Genomic DNA, 7237 nt, shown 5'->3' on the forward strand with positions numbered 1-7237 from the left:
AAGGCAGATTGGTAATAAGGTTAAAATAAAAAAAAATAAAAAAAATCTGAGCGATTGCCTGGAGACAACTAAGGCCTCTTAATGATATGAACCACGACACCTTTCTTGGTGAGAAGGAGCTCTCCAGGATGCTGAAGGGACAGGGACAATCAATGTGAAGGTAAGAAGACTGGGGCCTCAGGATCCCAGCCACTCCCCTGGAATCCACTTCTCTGTCACCATTACTGTGACCTCTCCTTTCTAAACAGGAATGGAAGAACACCAGATGTAACACTCCCTCTGGGATAATTGTTCGTTGTTCCAGACGTTATTCTTGTGGTGCAAAAGGTCCATTGCCTTGTCACGCTTCTTTTGCAATCTTTCTATCTAACTTGGGTAATCACACATGACCCCCTAGATAGACGAAGATGAGTAAGGCCCTCCAGGTCTGCAGAGGATGGGATTACATCGGGAGCAGAGACCGACAAGAGATAGCTCAACCCTGATGCTATCAATTTTTCTGTATCCTGAAAAAAAATCACAATGCTGCTGCCACGTATGCTTTTCACATGATAATAAATTGCAAGTCATATTTGCCCAGAGATTTCAATGCCTTCTGGCTCTCTTCCCCTTTTTGGTATGATTATCTGCCCTGGCAATAAAGTCCATGTCTGAAGTCCTGTGATTATCTCAACCTCCAGCTGGCATGTTGTGAAAGTCACTGTTTTGGGGATCCTGTTGCAGCAGCTGATATGAAAGCTTTACAAAAGTTCCTGTATCTTATGACCATTGCTGCTTTGGACTCACCTGTCCTAATCAGATGCATGTGTTAAATCTCTTAAATGCTGCTCATCTTTGGGAACACTCTAACACCTCACTACGAAAAGTCTGGTCCACAATACCAAAATTGTGTCGGCGCTTGTTAGAAACGCAGACCTACTGATCAGAATTTGTATTTTAACGAGATCTACAGGTGATTCGTATGCCCATTAAAGTTCAAAAAGGACTTTAGGTGGAGGGAACTGTCTTGGCTGGTGAGTTCCTGTATGCAGAACACCTTTCTAAGATTGGATTTAGTTGCTCCAGTTGCTGAGTAGGCCCAGAGGAGCCCTTTGTTTCTCTTGCACAGTTCTAATGGGAAAGGGTTAATAAGTCCTTCAACAGCTGGAGCTATTTTGCAATCAAGTACCAACATAAAAAGACAGCAGGCCAGGCACCATGGCCAGCCTGCCAGAGCTGTTAGATTAGCGCTCCTAAGACAGCCTAAGAGAAAGTACTAGTTGTTCCTTCTGACTTTATTAAACTTTTGTGTGGTGGCAAAATTTGTTTGAACTTCACTAAATCCTCCAAATAAAAGACTAGCTTGGACCATCTGGCTCTCTAGAATGAAATAATTTAATTCAGGACAAGCAATTATCAATAATTGTTTTAGGATAGCTAAGAATGGAAACTCTTAGTCCCACCTGCTCTGTTTCCCTCTTGAAAGTATTTTTTTCACTAACACCTTGAGTTGAACTAGAAAAATTAGTTTCATTGTTACATCTTGCTTTTGGTATCTGATTCTATCTCATTTAATACTAAAATAATGCTTTCTTTAAAATTCAATACTTGCTCCACTAAATTTTGCTTTCATGATTGTTTACATCTCTCCTGTCTTTGGATTTGTCCTTCATTGCTTTCTTCCTGCGTTTCAGCCTGTGATATTTTGGGGTTTGCGTCACCATACTTAATCCTCCTTCCAAAATATTTCCCTGCTTTTCTATTCCCATTAGTCTTCTAGTGCAGATATAACTGAAAAAGCATTTATTAAAATGTCCAAAGTGGCACTACTGAGATATACCCTGATGTAATTTTGTGTAATTCTGTGCCTGTATACCAGAAACCCAATTTTCTCAATTTCTCTCCCTTTACTTCCCTGACTCCAGAGTTTCGGGGTTACTGTCTCAGGTTATGTCCTCTTCTGGATCATTCAGTGATGTGAGCAAGAACGGACAGAGTTCACTGTCCAGCGTTCCCAGCTGGTGTCAGGAACAAGTCCTATCATTCTGTCAAGTGGCTTGTTTTTCTTATCTGAAAAGCAAGGTATCACTTCCTTATCCTCAGGGAAGTGAGAGGGCTAATGAGGGGACAACAAAGCCTTTGAGCCCTTTCTCTGTAGGGACGAGTGCCCTGAGCCTAGCACTCATCATGTTGAATGCCACACCACCCTTCTCGATCTCTCTCCAGGTTTCCCATCTCATCTCTTCGTGCCCTCATTGAACCAGGTGCGTCAGCACACAGAGCCCTTTATAGTTCCCTAAGCACACCAGGCTGTTCCAACCCTCTCGTATTTGCATGTGCTCATCTTTCCCTCTGGTCTGCACTAGCCGTCTGTCCAGATTTCCTGTCAGTATCACCTTCTTTGAGCAGCCGTCCCTGATTTCCCCAGGTGAAGTTCACCATCCTTGCTTTGTAATTCCACTGGTCACTGTACATTCCTTCATTGCCTCTACCACCTACGTTGTGGGTTTTTGTCTTTTCAATTTATTTCTCTGTCTTCCCAACAAAACGTGAGATTTTTGGAGTAAAAGATTATGACTAATTCATGTCTGTGTTTTCAGTACCTGGTGTGACAAATAACCGTGGCATAAATGAATGGATGGCTTTCTAGACCAGGCTGCATTTGTTTTTTTCTAAGGAGAGTTTTGGATAAGGCTCTTTGGTTGCAAGCAACAGAAACAAACTTGAACTTGATTATTGTATTAGTCAGGGTTCTCCAGAGAGACAGAATCAATAGGATATGTTATAATTATGTGAGAGGGATTTATTAGGGGAATTAGCTCATGTGGCTATGAAGAAAAGTCCCATGATAGGCCGTCTATAAACTGGATGCTGGTAGCGTGGCTCAGTCCAAGTCCGAAAGCCTCAGAAGCAGGGAAATTGATGGTGTCCTTGGTGTAAGTTCTGGAACCAAAAAGCTGAAGAGTGTCGAGCTCTGATGTCCATGGACAGGAGAGAAGAGTGTATCCCAGCTCCAGCGGATTGAGAGAGCTTCACCTCTTTCCTGTGTCTTTTATTCTCTCCGGACCCCCAGCAGATTGGATGGTTCCCACCCACGTTGAGGGTGGGTCTTTCCCACCTGGGCCACTCAAACTCTCACACTAATCTCTGCTGGAAACACCCTCATAGATACACCTGAAAAGATAGCTTTACTAGGTTTCTCAGCATTCCTTCATCTAACCAAGTTGACATCTAGAATTAAACTTCACAATTATGCAAAAAGGAGGCAATTTTTTGTAAGGATTCCGGGATATTTCAAGGAGCCCAAGGGTGGGAATGCAGCCAGAATCTAGAACCAAAATGGACCTGGAAACTTGACAAAAAGCAGGGATCTCTTCATTTCTGATTTCTGTTCCTATTTATTTATCTTCATCCTCTTTTTTTTTCTTTTTCTCTATTTTCCCACTCCTTCTTTCCCTTCCCCTTTCCCTCTCTCCCCCTATGGGTTTCTCCACTTCTCAGATCACATGAAGAAACTACATGTTATACATCCAGGCACTTACAGAGTGTGATAAGTGTTCCCTTATTTCCAACTTCAAATACCCAGTAGAGAATTCGTTGGCCCAGCTGGGGTCGTGTGCATCTCTGGATAAATCTCCTATAGCCGGGGCAACAGCAGATGTTCCCAGAGAACAGGGCAAGAGCAGACACCCCCAAATGTGTCACAATGCTTACATAATTGGAGAATAATTTAAATCCCAAACTGGAGATGAGTTAAAATGGTTGAATTATACCTATTAAACAATGACTTTTTAACCACATGCTATAGTAGATTTTATTAAAACATGTGCTTCTAAAATTAATTTTTATTGGCTGTTGGGGGTCCTTGTAATTTTTAATGTGAGTTTTTATGTTGATCTTTAAGTCCTTGATAATCACCTCTTAATATTTTTGGGGGAAAATGTGAAGTAATATGCCACATAAGGCCTATATTGTTTAGTTATTTTATATGAAGTGTGGTAACTCTGAGTGTCTGGTATTCCTAGAGCTTTTCCAGTTCCACTCTCACTTAAAGATTCATGGAAAACCTTCAATCAAATTCAGGTCACTGGAAGATATTGGTTGTGATAAGAGGAAATGCAAAGGCTTTATTGACACACTGAATTTCAACTCATTTCTAAAGGGAAAAAATACCTTTGTCAACAGATTATGTTTTTGTTTCCTTTCCAAATGCCTTATTTTGGGAACTTCCACTAAGTGTAATCTGTCTAAAAGGTGGCTGTCTTAGTCCTTGGTCTCCAGACGTCAGGGAGCTGAGGGTAGATTAGCCATTGCAGGTGGGATATCACAAAACCTTCTGTGTCTATGGCATCAAATGGCAGTGTGTTTGGAGCTGTGTTGGACAATCTCCCAACCAGGGAAAATGACAGTTTCACAAATAGAAGGGCCATAATGAAAGGTGAGATGGGACCATCTATCGAGAGGTTTTCCTTTGGAACTTAGCCTGCCTGTGGCCTGCCAGAGCAATAGATGAGGATTTATATACCTTCGATGACTGTTATGTTAAATTACTATCAGTGAATGTCCATTGTTCTTCAGTAATGGGAACTGGATCTTCTGACAAAGTAATATTGTCTTACATGAAATTCTCCATAATAAAAACAATTATTATTTACAATTCATCAAAAACAAGCCTGGGAATGGACTTAGAGTGTAGTCAGTGAATATTGTAAGCCAATGACAACAACAACAGTATTAACATTAACATAGTAACAACACATTTCTTACAGTGCTTTATAATTTAGAGATCGTCCTAATGATATAATGAATGTGAAAGCACTTTGTTATTCTAATCATACAAGGTTTCTATATTACAACCAATGATCTTTTCGAGTCATTCAAGTTCTTTGTATGTTGCAGATGGTGATGAGGGGATTTGGAAGGCAACTAAGGCCTTGCTCTCTGCTTTCAAGGAGGTTCAGTTTTTCCTGAAGAGATTAGACAAATAGAAAAAATATAAGAAAACACCAATTTGTGAGATACGGTCTATAAATTTAGTATGAGTTCTGAAGAGAGGGGGATCAAGAAGAGGTTGGGGGATTTTTTTTTTTTTTACCCACTGCTGCATCTCCATCACCTAAAACAATACCTGGAGTATAGTAGGTGCTCAATAAACATTTGATGATTGTTTAATGAATAAGGAGGGACTTAAGCATTGCAAGATGGATGTAAATTGTATATGTGGAGAACAGAGGGGAGGGAATTCTAGGCAGTATGAAAAAACTGTATGTAGAAAATGGGCAATGGGTATTCTTTGGAGGAAAAACAGTATTGAAGGATGGATTGTTTTGCAGTGGCACATGGAATGGCCCATAGATTAGAAGAACAGGAAGCAGATGCAGGAAGAACTGTTGGGAACCTTTAAAAATAATTGCATGTCTATTCCACTACTACATCCGGTTAGCTTAGCCTATCATATGCCTCCAGGACGCACCAATTTCTCCCCGTCTCTGCTACCACCCTAGCTTCGCTAGTCTTCTCTCACCTGGTAACTGCAATAGCTTCCTAACCAGGCTATTTGTATCCATCTTAATCTACTCCCACCCATCTTTCAGATACTGCAACAGAATGATCTTTGCAAAACTGAAATCTGATCATGTCACCCTTCTGCATCTCATTGTTCTCAAGATTAAGACAAAACAGCCTGATGTGTGGCCTTGTGTGGCCTGGCCTCAGTCTGCCTCTCCAGCATAATTTTGAATCACTTTCTCCCTGATTCTTGTACTTTCATCTGTAATGACCTTCTCTGAGTCTTTCAAATGTTCCACACTTCCTCCCTTCTCGGGGCCTTTGCATACACTGTTTGTTCTGCCTGGCAGACTCTTCCTACCACCTTCATTCTTTGGAACTTGCTTAATAGTCATTTCCTCAGGGAAACGTTCATTGACTTCTCTAATTTAGCCCAAATTCTGTTATTCTGTGCTCAGAGTCCTGCATGCATCTCATTACCATGGTTCAAATCTAACATTTATTTCCATCATTATTTAATTGATGTCTGCCTCTCTACTGGACTGTAAACTCCATGAGAGAAGAAATACATATTTTTTTGCTCAACATTGTATTCTCAGTATATAGCTGAGTGCTTGTCATTCAAAACTATTTGTTGAACAAGCAAATCAATGGGAGATTGAATGAGGGTCTGACCAGGGACGGGAAGGATGGGATGGTTGCATGCAGCTTTGGGAAGGGAATCAGCGCCGTGCACCGGAAAGAACATGGTTTTGGTGTCAGAAAATCAGGGTTTGAGTCCTGGCTTTTCTACCAACTGACATAAATTATTTAGGATCATTTTCTTAGCTATTTGTAGTCTGTATTTTCTAACTTTTAAATGGAAAACAATACCACCTTATCCCCAAAGGGTAGCGAAGAACGAATAAGAAAATGTACAAAAAAGTGCTTTATAAAAATATGAAGCTCTTTATAAATATATCAATTCTATAGCCAGGAGTGATTTTAGAATCTTGTCAGAGCTCTGGCTTTATGGATAAGGAACAAGAGACCAAGCAAAGTAAAATGACTTGTGCAAAAGCACCTCTCTGTGTAGTAAAAATACTAACGATGATAATGATATTGATATTAACGTTTTTTTGAGTACTTACTATATACTAACTACTTCACCAACGTATTTCCTTCCTTACCTAATCTTTGCAACAACCTATGAAGCAGATATTATTTCTATTTTACAATTAAGGAAACTTGTCAAAGAGTTCAGAGAAGCACAGAGATGGGATGAGAATTCAGTTGTCCTGGCCTCCCGTTTGGCGATGGATTGTTCAATCCCCCCATTGTGGGGAGAGAGGAAAGAGCCAGACACATCTTCAAGTTTCCAGGTTTGGACTGGCCACTGTGAGAGCTAGATGAGGAACTCAAGGTGGGAGGAATGAATTTCATTTTTGTGAACGTAAAACTGTGAATGTCTAATAGGACTAATTTTTGATGAAATTATTGAAGTTTCCAGAGAAAGAAACGAAAGCCCTGGAAGGTATTTAACTGGTATTTCTAGTCCTTGTGAGGATTTTACTTCCACTTATGGAAGAGAAGAATAGAAGTGTTTATTACTGTGAAGTTTCTATAACAAGACATTTTAAAATGTGAAATTTATAATTTATTGCCATATTCAGTATAAAATGCCAATAGGTCTTGATTTTGAGCTAAAGAAAGGACAGGATGTTATTTCCAAATATACCTTTTATCATCATACTGCAATTACAGTTGCAAG

This window comes from Cynocephalus volans, chromosome 8 (genome assembly GCF_027409185.1).
Source record: "Cynocephalus volans isolate mCynVol1 chromosome 8, mCynVol1.pri, whole genome shotgun sequence".
Classification (NCBI taxonomy): domain Eukaryota; kingdom Metazoa; phylum Chordata; class Mammalia; order Dermoptera; family Cynocephalidae; genus Cynocephalus; species Cynocephalus volans.